Here is a 14,363-nt window from a genome sequence, read left to right on the forward strand (position 1 = left end):
CTCGAGTCCCACATTGGGCTCCCTGCATGGAGCCTGCTTCTCTCTCTGCCTCTCTCTCTCTGTCTCTCATGAATAAATAAATAAAATATTTAAAACACAATATCAGAATGTAACAAACTCAGATTTGGATTCAGATTCAAGCAAGATTTATTTACTTTCCATTTTGTGCCAAAGACTGTGCAAGACATTGTCACATGTGTTCTAATTATTTAACGGTCATATACTTATAAACTCTTCAGTCAGATGTCTTTGAGTACTGTAATTGTATGTAATAGACCAATATTGGACTTTTTAAAATGAGATACACTGTGATTGTTAATTTTATATGACAACTTAGTTTGAGTACAGCATCCAGTTGTTTGGTCAAACACCAAAAATCCTTGGAAACCTTTTTTTTTTTTTTTAAAGGAGATTGACATTTACCACTGTTTGGCTTTAAGTAGAACAGTTTGCCCTCCATAATGTGGATAAGCCTCATCCAATTAGTTGAAGGCCTTAAGAGTAAAAACAGAGATCTCCCAAAGAAGGAATTCTGCTTCCAGATTGCAACATAGAAATTCTGACTTACTTTTTAGTTTTCAGGCTCAAGACTTACAAAACCACCTTTTACCTGCATCTCCAGCATGCTCACTTGTCCTATGGATTTTGGATGTGCCAGCTCCCACAAATGTGTGTCAGTTCCTTAAAATAAATCTCTCCTTCTCACTCTATATTTTATTGGTATATGCTATTGATTCTGTTTCCCTGAAGAACTGTGACTAACACATATACTAACTAAGCTAAAAGTCAGTTCTGATTCTTTAAAATCCATTAAGAATATTGCATTGATCATTTGAGGCATGATAGCCCATATTTAACAAATAATTTACTGAATATAACAGTAAGTACCTGGGCTGTACAATCTTAATATTATCAATTCCTCATCTGTAAAATGAGGACTGATTCTAGTACTGCCTTCCAGAGAAATTGTGAAAATTAAGTCAGATAATCTATGATGTCTAGCACAGTGCCTCACACACCTAAGGCATCCTTACATATGAACTATTTTATTACCCTTAAAATAAGCCTGAAAATATACATTATTTACAAATAAGGAAACAGAAGCTGAGAGACATTGAGTAACTCTTAAGACATTAAGCTAATTCCTTTGATTATGAAATGATGGCTACATTTTCTAAAACAGCTTCTTTTTCCTGGGTTTTGTTGTTCTTTCAGTATTATAAACCTGCTGATAGCTAAAATACTAAATTTACATCAAAATGACTGAAAAGAGATGAAGAATACCACAAGACAGAAGAGTAAGAAAGAACTTGTAAAAATGGTCATATACTGAAAACACTTCAGAACTGATTCACATAAGAGGAAATTTTGATGGAATGCTCACTTTCAACATGTAGTAGTTCTTAGGATTGATAAAAAAGGTTCTTGTGGAATTCCACAAAGTGATCATAAATTGAGGTTTTAATTGATTCTTTCCATCAGTCCATATGTTTTATGTACATCTGGTAGAATTCATATTGACTGAAATATAGATTAATATGAGTTGACAACATGAAGATATGAATGATTGTATATTTTTGATCTGGCTAGTATTTTATTTAATATTAACATAAATAAATATATCTAAAATAATCAATTTTAGGGCAAATTTAGAGTAAATTTTGAGGAATTAATAGTAAAATTTAGCCTAGGACAATTTCAGGTTAACAATATTATATAATCCTATTACATACCCTTTCAGAGATACTGATAATGTAGAACAAAGGTTGTTTTGTTAAGGAAAAATATTATGGGTTCATATTTCTCCTTTATTTCTAGTAACAGAATGGGACTAAATTCAAATGACTGAAATGTTATCTTGCATAAACTTAATGGTTTTAATTTTCTAATACAGTAAGTCTTTTCCATTTCTGATTTTGGTGATTTTATGATTGAGGCAACTAAATATAAAGGTGGTTGGCTGCTCTTGATTAAAACATACACACATCAGAGTCTATTATTCTTTATATGCAATATAGAGATTAAAAAATGGCTTAAAGAGCCAGTTTTCTGAGAGTAGTATAAGACAGTGTCACACAAAGATTTGTGAATATATGTGTAGATCTATGTTCTACTTTTAACAAGCCATGGTTGGAGAGCTCTGTGAAACACTACTTTATTGGACTAGCCACATGTGACTGGTCATAGTTATAGACATAGATATGACTACACATATACAATAAAGCTGAAGAAAATGGAAAATTCCTTGGAAAAGTGAGAGGAAATGACCCATGCTTAACCTGAATTAATTATGTGTTCGCATAGCATACCCACTCCCCCCGCCCCCCTAGCTTTGTCTCCTTTACTCCTCTCTCTCAAACTTGAGTTAACTCTGATGCAAACTGTGGAAGATGTGTCCATCTGGCTTTAATCTAGAGTGGATTAGTAAGAAAGAAGAAAAATTTATATTTTTATTTCTATAAAAAATATACTGGATTTCTGTTCAGATATATTCAATGACTTGAAGTTTTCAATGGCCCATGGGATTTTCAAAGACCTCCATATAAAATTTGAGTCTTTAAAATTAAACTCACTGGCTCTAGAACACAAAAAAGGAAACCACAATATCAAAATGAATAAATGTTTCATTAAATGTCTGCATAACATTATGTCACTTCATTAATTATTAAATTTAGTATTCATAAAAGATTTATTACATTTGAAAACAGTTTGGTGGATAAATTTTTCCATTTTAAAAGAATTCCTAAGTCCACGAAATGTCAAAAACATAGCCAATCATAAAATATGTCAATAACACATAGCCAAATGATTTCAAAAGCAAATTCATAACATTGCTTTCCCAAAGTTTTATAGTAAATAATTAGTGTTGAATGTGGGTGTACTCTCATATGTTTGCGATTATGCATGCTGCACCTTCCAAAAGGGTTGACCAAGTTCTTAAGGCAGCTCCACTTTTAATTCATCCATTGCTATGCCATAATAGAAAATAAAGACATATTTGGTTTATATTTCACTGCTTTAAAACCTTTCAAACCAGACTGTGTTCCCTTAAAGCGGTCTCTGGGCAGAGAGTCATGTGCAGAAGGATTATTATGGAGTATCCTCGGGAGATACAGGTGGAAGAGAAACTGGGAGAGAGCTCAACTAATCCTATAGTGAACTCTGGAGCTAGGATGGCTCTCCAGAGATGCCCCAAATTGGGTCAGGGAGCAAGGCCTTCAAATCCCTCCAATCATCCAGTTATTGGTCAAATCTTTCCTGAGAGGGGACATAACCTTTGGGAGGCAGCTCTAGATAGCCGAGGGAAACACGTTAGTGACAAAATCTGGAGATGGAGCATCACATTGTGTATACACTTAGGGAGTATCAGATTACCTCCCACCAAAATTCAATCCATATGTTGTAGTTATAAACAAAGGTACAAGGCGGGAAGGTGGGATTTCATCCAGTTCATTAGTTTATCAGATTAATACCATGAAAATAATGTATTCCTGGAGTAAGGGTGCCTTTAGTCTTGACTCAAGTTTAATATTAAAATATAACCACTACTAGACCACATGAGCAATTCAATATTAAATGTTCAAAGACTTCCTGAACACTTTAAATTCTGAACTAGTAGTACTATACATGTTTATGTACAATAAACATGTACAATTCTGGATTTAATTTAACTTGGTTAGATAATAATCCACAGTTATTATCTTTTGAGCATCTATTATCAGGTTAGACCCCTGAATGCATTATATTGTTTATTTTTAAATATACACTCCTACTTTAAAGAATAGGAAATTCATGTCTAGAGAGTTGATGTAACTTATCCAAATTCACACAAGGTGTAAGATGTGATTGACAGAATTATTCCAGGTCTCTTTGACTCTATAGTCCAGATTTTCCTCCCCAATTTACCATGTTACCATTCTAGTCCAGAATAAGTTGTTAAAAAATCTTTTAAAATATATGCAAAAATAATGTAAAATTATGCCCAGTAAAGAGAAGAAAAGCTATACATGAATGCTAATTTCATTGTAAATATAGCTTGCTACTATGTACCACATGCTGTTTGAATTACTTTCCTTGAATAAACTCTTCACAACTCTAAAAGGGATATACTACCATTTTATTAACCCTTTTTAGAGATTGGTAAAATAAGGTATGGACAGGGTTGGTTAACTTCCAAAGGTTATACAGTTTTAAGCAGTAGACTTGGCATTGACTCTTGCAGTGTGACTCCAGAAAATCCCACTTAATCACAAAGCTCTGTGCCTCTTTGCATTAAGTGTGGATGTATTATGATTTAAGTGCTGGTATACCACACTGCTTTCTTTACCAAAAATAGTGTTCTGACTGACACACATTTCTGGGAGCCAAAATCAGTGTGTATAATATTTAGAATTGTTCAAGGACTGTAAATGAAAATAATCTGAGAGTGTTATTTTTAAGCAAAGGTGATGCTTTGCCCTTTGTCTTTCACAATGATAGTAATAAGAGTATACTTCAAACGATGCATGGATAACAAAACATGGGCAAGATTTTGAAGCAGGACACTTTATGAAAGAGAAAGGGTTGTTAGCAACATAGCTGAAGGACTGTTGTTTTGATCTCTCATGAAAAGAGCTATCCAAAAAAAAGATTTTTACATCAAAATATCAACATTGTACTACCTCTAAAGCTTATGTATATCTTAGACATCATCCTCCCCCCTTTTTTTAAGAATAAAAGATGGAAGACTCTTTCAACCAACCATTTCGAGTATATATAGGGTAAGATGATGTTTTTCTCTGAAAATACTGTTTTTCTTAAAGTTCCTCTGCTTTCTTGCATAATAAAATATAAGAAGGAAGTATTGATTAAAGTGCATGAGTCAATAGTAATTTTATAGTTATTTAATTAGAAAACAAAATTTTTGTGGCCATTTACAAGTCTGAGAAGTACTTGTGAGGTTTTGTTTTTGTTTTCTTTTTTTTTTTTTACTTGTGAGTTTTTTTTAATTTTTATTTATTTATGATAGTAACAGAGAGAGAGAGAGAGAGAGAGAGAGAGGCAGACACAGGCAGAGGGAGAAGCAGGCTCCATGCACCGGGAACCTGACGTGGGATTCGATCCCGGGTCTCCAGGATCACGCCCTGGGCCAAAGGCAGGTGCCAAACCGCTGCGCCACCCAGGGATCCCTACTTGTGAGTTTTTGATCAACACACAGTTACAGGGACTTTCTCCTATAATAATGACACTGTGCTAATGATCAAAACTGAGAAGAAAGATGAAACATGAACATATTATCTTTTAAATTATTTTACAGCCACATAGTTAGGATTACAAGAATAAATTTTCTACTCTTGCCACTAAGAACAAATATTTTATACTAATTACTTCCTATGTCTCAGAGAATATTTAAATATTAGCTAAGATTAAAAAAACAGTGTCTTAATTCTTGCTTTAAGACATGCACCATGCAAGTGTAAACTTTGATGCGTACTAATGGACACCTCTTTCTAGCTTTGACCCTTAGGTTGAAAATAACAGCCTGTTGTTATTTTCAGAGAGAATAATATCCATTTCTAAACATTTTAGAAGTCTCAGGGCTTTTTTCCCCCTTATAAATAGACAAATAAATGGCCACATTAGCAATTGCACTTCAATATGAGCCAAGGACATTTTTCAAATGTCACAACTCAGGGTTAGCACTCTCATTTTTGACATTTGGCCTTCAGATTTTTCTTCTTAATTGTCTGTTTGCTGCCTCATTGCCATACACAGGGATTTAAGGTCAAAAACATCTCTTTTCTGCATTGCCATAAGATAGAATGTCCAAAAGTTTTAAATATTTCATATATTGTGGGCTACCAGACTTTCCCAAATTCTATACTAGTTTCAATCTTTTGAATATAGGGAGGTCTTCTGCTCAGACCAAAACTGCCCATAGCAAGGATTGTCAGTTACTTGATTCCAACCACTACAAGCTGCTTACTTTTTTAGCAGATGCTTGTGGGTTTGTTTTTCTGGACCAGTGGAAACAATTTAGATTAGTTTTGCAAAAGCAAATATGAATGCAGCCTACACATAGTAGTGTACTATTATATAAGGAATAGATTACATTGTCAAGATAATGTTCTTAAAGATTAACTGACTGACATAACTGAGACTTAAATTTTCTTTTAAAGTAAAGATCACTTCCAGAGTGGCATCAAGTGAAAGCAAGTGTGACCTCCACACACTGTCCACTTAAGAAATCTTAAATAAAAAAAATATTTTAAATCTATTGGCATAGAATATTGAACTTCTTGCTGGCTCAGTGGTATCATCCACTGAGAACAATAGAATGAAAACATCATATGATGGTGGTTTTAACATTGAAATGTTTAGCCTAATTAAGAATCCATGTGGTTCACTACCCATTCAAAAATATAAATTAAAAATATTTTATGTCCCACATATCAGGCAAGTTACAAGGGAAACAAAAAAGTTGTTTTTCTCAAAAAATTCTAAGACCCTAAAGACTGATTTCTATGCCACATGCCTCTCTATATATGATTTGAATTTGTCTCTCCCATTAGATTATTATGACCTTCATAAATCATTATAAGTACCAGAATGCATAGTAAGTCCTTAACTGCCTTTCCAAGGGTATGCTATATTTAAGCCATAGTCCTCCTGTCCTCACCTCTTACCTTAGTTATGGAATGTGGTCTTACACTGGAAAAATAAGTGGCCAAATTCTGATAATCAGTAGGAACCTATCCCCTTGGCAACAGATGAAATGACTAAGGATGGACAGCTTTCCATGATTGACAACTTGTGAGCTAAACAGTGGTACCCTGTGTGGATTTGAGAAAAGACTTTATCCAACTATGGACAAAGATGATTGGTTAAGTTAGTTGCAAACTTTCTCTGGGGAATTTGAACCAGTGAAACAAACAAACTAGTTTACCGTAGCAAGCTGAAGTAAAGAGAGATACAGAGGGAAGATAGTATGTAAAAAGTAAGGTGCAGCAAGAGCTCTGAATAAACCCATGACACAGAGAAGAAAAATAATGAAATATAGTCCTTGTTCAGAGAGAATGGCAACTTTATTTTTTTCTAGTTAGAGTTGCAAATTCCCAGAAAAGCAAAAACTCTGACTTCCATGATCTCTGAATTGGTTGTGCATCTACTCCTTGGATTTCTCTCTCTGTTACTCCTCCATTATAGTTTTCTAATATCTATTATTTAACATGAACTTAGTGAGTTTCTATCTCTTTCAACTGAAACAGTCTAAAATATTTCATTAATGGGCAAAAGACATGAACAGAAATCTCACAGAGGAAGACATAGACATGGCCAACATGCATATGAGAAAATGCTCTGCATCACTTGCCATCAGGGAAATACAAATCAAAATCACAATGAGATACCACCTCACACCAGTGAGAATGGGGAAAATTAACAAGGCAGGAAACCACAAATGTTGGAGAGGATGCGGAGAAAAGGGAACCCTCTTACACTGTTGGTGGGAATGTGAACTGGTGCAGCCACTCTGGAAAACTGTGTGGAGGTTCCTCAAACAGTTAAAAATATACCTGCCCTACGACCCAGCAATTGCACTGTTGGGGATTTACCCCAAAGATACAAATGCAATGAAACGCCGGGACACCTGCACCCCGATGTTTCTAGCAGCAATGGCCACTATAGCCAAACTGTGGAAGGAGCCTCGGTGTCCAACGAAAGATGAATGGATAAAGAAGATGTGGTTTATGTATATAATGGAATATTACTCAGCTATTAGAAATGACAAATACCCACCATTTTCTTCAATGTGGATGGAACTGGAGGGTATTATGCTGAGTGAAGTAAGTCAGTCGGAGAAGGACAAACATTATATGTTCTCATTCATTTGGGGAATATAAATAATAGTGAAAGGGAAAATAAGGGAAGGGAGAAGAAATGTGTGGGAAATATCAGAAAGGGAGACAGAACGTAAAGACTGCTAACTCTGGGAAACGAACTAGGGGTGGTAGAAGGGGAGGAGGGCGGGGGGTGGGAGTGAATGGGTGACGGGCACTGGGTGTTATTCTGTATGTTAGTAAATTGAACACCAATAAAAAATAAAATAAAATAAAAAAATAAAATAAAATATTTCATTACCTTAAATGTGAAAAATATCTATAAAATGCCCTAATGAGCTACCAAAGCATAATATAGGTGCTTGGCCCTGAAGAGTTTGCAATATAATGTCTGATATAGAATATGCATAAAGGAGAAGATAAATCACAAGTAATAAACATGAATGTAGGTACTGTCTATGATTGACCATTTTTCAATGATCTTTAGATATATCCAGGAATGAAGATAGTTGTGATATGTTCCTGAATGCTGCCTCTGCAACCCTGTGTGCTCAGAGGGAATATCTTCCCCTAAAGAAATATGCACAGCATTTTAAAGAGAAAGAATTCAGAGCCAGGACTAAAATACGAGCAATTATAGATAAATGTTTTTAAGAAAGATAAAAGGAATTTTTTAAAAAGTTAAATGCCAGCTAAGTTGTTGGCATTACTCTACAATTAATCACATATATGATCTCATTTAATCCTCATGGAAAATTTTGGGAAGTAAATATTCTAAACTATAAATACGTTTTTTTAAAGTGAGGCTAAGGAAGTTTGCAGTAATTTCTCCAAAGTCAAGCTTGAAAGTGAAATCCATTGCTTTCTCCCTATAATGCTTACATTCTTTTCATTTAACCAGAATGCCTACTCTTTATTTATCATAATTGTGTAATGTCAAAGAGTGTAACAACCTCATGCACACAGAACCCTTGACTCCTGATTGTTGTTGCCTTAACTTTTCTCCCGAATTTTCTAGAAAGGAAATCCCTGCCAAATTTTAAGTGCCACCAAGAAAGGAACTATCTTCGCTTAATAGAATGCAGTCTGGGCATCAGTAGGTGTTCAAGAAATATATGTTGAACAAATGCTTTAAAGGACATTTATACTTTACAAACATTATCACAGATTATCCCAAATCAATATTGGCTATCTACATACAGCTTTCCTTGGCTCACTGCAGTTGCAAAAAAGCAGATTTTCTTACTATTTCTGGAGATGCTAACCCACTTAAAATTTAAGCCTATGAGCTCTAGAGACAGTATCTCTATTTAAAACGACGGCCAGTTCATAGTTGTGCTGCTTTAAGCACATTATTAAACCTTTCTAGTCTCAGTTTCCTCAGCTATAATGAATTAAAAGCAGATAATGATATATGTTTTGTGTGACTATTACATGAGTTAATATTGTGAAATATTTAGAACACTGCCAGGAAAATGATAAGCACTCAATAAATGTGAGTTCTTTCAACAGGCCTTCCAATGGTTTTATTTAATATTACTCTTACTTTTACCCCTTAGTAAAGGGCAGGCCTTTCTCAGATCAGTTGTGACTTACCAGAGGAGTCATCATAATCCTATAATGTGTCTGTATTCATGTGTGTGTGAGGGGGTGGAGGGGAAGAGGCGTGAAGGTTATCTCTGTCTTGAAGCACTTGACACAAGTTGATAGATATCCTACTTTTGAAAAGGAGTCTTCTGTAAATGATCAAATAAGAAATATTTTAGACTTTGTGAGCCTTACAGTCTCTGTCACAACTACTCAACTCTGCTGTTATACTGTAAAAACAGTCACAGAAAATAGGTAAACAAGTGAGTGTCGCTGTGTTTCAATAAAACTTTATTGACAAAACAGGCAGTGGGCCAAATCTGGCCCAAGAGTCATAGTTTCCTGACTTTTGCTAGAGATAATTACAGGTGGCATGATATTCAGATAATAAGTATGCAGCTAGGACAATTGCTTCCCAGATACACCTTGAATATTACTATGTCATCAGGGGCAGATCATTTAAACTATATGACTAAAGTTTCTCATTTGTTAGTTGGAATAAATGCTTCATGGAGCTCTCTTCAGATTAAGCCTCTACTAACTTTTAGTATGCAAAGGCCTAGAAATCTAATGTAGTAAAACCAAAGTTACTTTTCTATTAATATTGCTAAATTTTCTCCTCCTCTCCCTCTAAAGAGAATCCTGCTTTGCCTACTTAGGTTCTCTGCCCCAATGTTGCTCGACTGATGGGATTTTATAATAATAAGTAGAAAAGGGTAGAGGTGGGAGGATAAGATGGATATGCTTGCCAAGGCTGGATAAAATAATTCTGTGAAATTTTCCAAAGTGAGGAATGGGGCAATATCTATAGAATAGAATAGAGTAGAATAGAATAGAATGGAATAGCAGAAGGGAAACAGTGATGCAGTGGCATATTTATTCTTTTCATTGTGTGTGAAAATTGCAAACAGAAAAGTTTATTTTGAATTTTTTTGTCTGTTTTTTTTAATTTAAATAGTTCGTTTTTTTAAAGGTGGTTACTTTTGAAAAATGTAATGCTACAGCTATAGGAGTGCATAAAAGTGACAGATCATTTCCTTAACTATGCTTCTTTTTACCTTCTGCACAAAGGAAAAATATTTGTCAACCTCAGAGTTAAAGGTATAAAACAATGGTTGGCAAACTTTCTCCAAAGGGCCAGACAGTAAATCTTTTAGGTTTCACAGGTCACAAAAGATCTCTGTCATGTATTCCTTCTGTTTCAAGCCTTTAAAAATGCAAAATCAATGTCCACAATAGCTAAACGGAGGAAGGAGCCTCGGTGTCCATTGAAAGATGAATGGATAAAGAAGATGTGGTTTATGTATACAATGGAATATTACTCAGCCATTAGAAACGACAAATACCCACCATTTGCTTCCACGTGGATGGAACTGGAGGGTATTATGCTGAGTGAAATAAGTCCATCGGAGAAGGACAAACATTATATGGTCTCATTCATTTGGGGAATATAAATAATAGTGAAAGGGAATAAAGGGGAAAGGAGAAAAAATAAGTGGGTAATATCAGAAAAGGAGACAGAACATGGAAGACTCCTAACTCTGGGAAACGAACTAGGGGTGGTAGAAGGGGAGGAGGTCGGGGGGTGGAGGTGACTGGGTGGTGGGCACTGAGGTGGGCACCTTTTGGGATGAGCACTGGGTGTTATTCTGTATGTTGGCAAAGTGAACACCAATTAAAAATAAATTCATAAATAAATAAATAAATAAATAAATAAATAAATAAATAAATAAAAATAAAAATGCAAAATCTGGTCAGCCAGGGTGGCTCAGCGGTTTGGTGCCACCTTTGGCCCAGGGTGTGATCCTGGAGACCCGGGATTGAGTCCCATGTTGTGCTCCCTGCATGGAGCCTGCATCTCCCTCTGCCTGTGTCTCTACCTTTCTCTCTATGTTTCTCATGAATAAATAAAATCTTAAAAAAAATCCTTAAAAAATAAATAAAATAAAAATTCAAAATCTATTGTTGACTTGCACCATACAAAAACAGACTGGGCCAAATTTGCTTGCCCACAGTAGTTTACCAAACTCAGGTATAAAATATCTATTTTCTAATTTGTCCAGGAGATTGCTCCCTTCAGGCTTCTTGACAGTCTGCTGCCTGAAGTAGAGAAAGGCCTTATTTACAATTGAATGTGGCCTGTGACAAAAGTAGAAATGGAGAGTTCCTGCTCATTTTTCCTGCTTATTTTCCATTTATTACATAAATTTGTTGAGCACCCACAATGTAGACTCTTAAATATTTTTGTTTGCAGAGACTTCCAGTGTTTCTTTCTTAAACACGTGGCTCCTGCAGTTTCTTTCAATCTGTAATTATCAGTTCTCTATACTCATGTTTTAGGGCAGATCAAGAATAAAATCTCTACTAACACTCGAAAAGATTCATGATTATGAAAAATGAATCAAGCTAACAATAGTATCATTCCACAAATACACATCTTTCTTTGATATTGCTGCCTAGGTGGGGGAAAATATGTTACCATCTCCACTTAAAAAAATATTTCTTTTCTTCCCATAGACTGAAACTTAATAAAAAAAAGTCTCAAATCTAGAATACTTACCACAAATTTCCTTTCATTTTTATAGTTCTTTGCCATGTTAACATAGTATCTGGATCCAGGTAGGGCTATTTAAAAGCTTTCTATTTCATCCATAAAACAATATATTAAGGGATGAATAATACTTCCAAAATACTTTATGCCCCCAAATTTCATCTCAGGAAAGGAGTGGTCATGATTCTGCTTCTTCAGGATGAAAACTGGAACTATGAGCTTTCTGAATATTTCTGCTATTTTTCCTGAGAAAAGACTTTGAAAGTGGCCAAAATGAGCCAGGACTTCAGTATTAAATTCCAGATCTTTGGTAAAGACATCAACTACAGTATCTGATTACCCAACCACAGGGACACGACACATTTTGTAATTAGAAGTGTTTGTGATTTTCCTTTTGACTTTGTAAACAAAGGGAAATACCCCAGGAAACAACTTTGTTTGTTCTCTCATTCCTTCTAAACATACATGCAAAATCAGTTCTCTCTTTCATCAACTCCATGAGGAGAAAGAACAGAGTAGACTGAAGTTATTGCTTCCACCCCCGTCTTTGTGCCTCTTTCTTTTCCCCTTCCTTGTGCTCCTGCTTAGCTAGTTTGTTCCCCTCACTCTGCAGTGTGTCCTGTTCCTTCTCCTTTAGGATTCATCCTGAAGTGAGTATTTTTTTTAAGATTTTATTCATTTATTCATGAGAGACACACAGAGAGAGGGGGGCAGAGACATAGGCAGAGGGAGAAGCAGGCCCCATGCAGGAAGCCCGATGTGGGACTTGATCCTGGGACTCCAGGATCAGGCCCTGAGCCAAAGGCAGACACTCAACCACTAAGCCACCCAGGTGTCCCCTGAAGTGAGTCTTGCTCCAGTTTTTGGGCATTGAGGATATCTTCCACATTGGTGTTTTGGAATAGAGATTTATTAGAACCAATAATCATTGTGGTGGTACCTGGATCATCCTTCTCATCTGCTCTGTCTTTTGCATCTGTCACATCAGCATCTTGGGCCAGGAGCATAGCCTTTCTCTGCTTCTTCTCTTCTGATACCATCATGGGCTTCAGCAAATCTGTGGCTGCTTCTCAATTTAGGTGGCAATGGCCTGTAGTTAATCTTCTTTTTTCACTTTGGTGACAACATTCTGACTTCCTGACCATCCTTCTACAATCTCTTTGTAGATGTTAAGAAGAGAATCTTTTTTAAAGCAGGCAGAGAGTATATGCTGTAGAGCAACCACCCTCTCTTCTTCTGTCTCCTGCAGGACACTCAAGATATAGGAGCCCTAAATGGTTCAGTCCACTACCAGCACCTCCAATTGTCTATCCATTCACGACCCAAGACCCAAAGCCACTGCCCCTGATCCCACCATCTCCTCCACCTAGGCAGCTGCACCCACTTTGCTTGGTGCTTCCATCTTGGGGTTAGTGCCCACAAATTGTCTTTTGAATACGAGCTGTGTGATTTGATTACAAAATCATTCTGGGACTGGATCACATAGATAATCGTGGTAGCTTCTTCTTTCTTCTTCTTCTTCTTCTTCTTCTTCTTCTTCTTCTTCTTCTTCTTCTTCCCCTTCTTCTTCATAATGGCTTCTTAAATATCACACATTTCTAACCATACTAATACATCCCCAGGTTGATTAGTGAAGATGCCAATGTTACTTAGGTCTGGAGTGGCTGTAATTGTGACATTTTAAGCCTCAATTTTGGTTGATAGACAGCAGCTTCAGATAAAATAATAATATTTGGCAGCCTGGCACTTTTATGCAAACTTGAAAAACTTTCAATATTCCTAAGTGGGGTAATACTAATAATGAAGACTCTTGAACAAAGGCTACATTCTTGCTCAAAACATTACTAATTTCAAATTGCATCCTTCTAGTTGAGTTACTGTACATTTGAAGTAACTCTTAATGAGCTTTTGATGATATCTTATTTAATTAAAAATACTGAAAAATTAAAGCTTTTTTTTTCTTATTAATACTGGCACATTTTTTCTGGAGTTCTGCACTTCTGGTAAATCTCCAATCATAGTATGATTCTGGTTCTGAGTAAAGTTTTTTTTTCATAAAAATACATTTTTTGGCTTGCAAATTATTTCATGGACTTCAATAGACTTGGAAGTATTCTTGGTAATTTTAATATGGGCACTTGTCCTATTATAATTAAAAATGGTTCTTATCTCCAGAATCAACTCTTAAAACTGCTTTTTTTGCAGCACTTGCCCTATTCAGCACCTAGGACAGTGCCTAACACATTCAATTATAGAATGAATAAGTGAATGAGTAGTCATGGAGAATGGCTCTAATATAAAGCAAACAAATTTGGACAAATCCTCTGTCACAAGAAAACTAAGCAAAATCTAATAGAACAACCAGCGGTCCAGTGGTGTAGTGTATGATACACTGGAACACAGATTCC

General features: G+C 35.6%; 1 protein-coding gene and 1 pseudogene across 35 annotated transcripts in view; both read right to left on the reverse strand.

Annotated features, from left to right (window-relative positions):
- The window catches only part of PTPRD (protein tyrosine phosphatase receptor type D), a 2,191,141-nt gene that overhangs the window by 709,684 nt on the left and 1,467,094 nt on the right, over positions 1-14,363 (reverse strand). The window lies entirely within an intron of this gene.
- LOC144322823 (coiled-coil domain-containing protein 43 pseudogene) lies at positions 12,482-13,312 on the reverse strand (annotated as a pseudogene).

The sequence above is a fragment of the Canis aureus genome, chromosome 10 (genome assembly GCF_053574225.1).
Source record: "Canis aureus isolate CA01 chromosome 10, VMU_Caureus_v.1.0, whole genome shotgun sequence".
NCBI classification, from domain to species: Eukaryota; Metazoa; Chordata; class Mammalia; order Carnivora; family Canidae; genus Canis; species Canis aureus.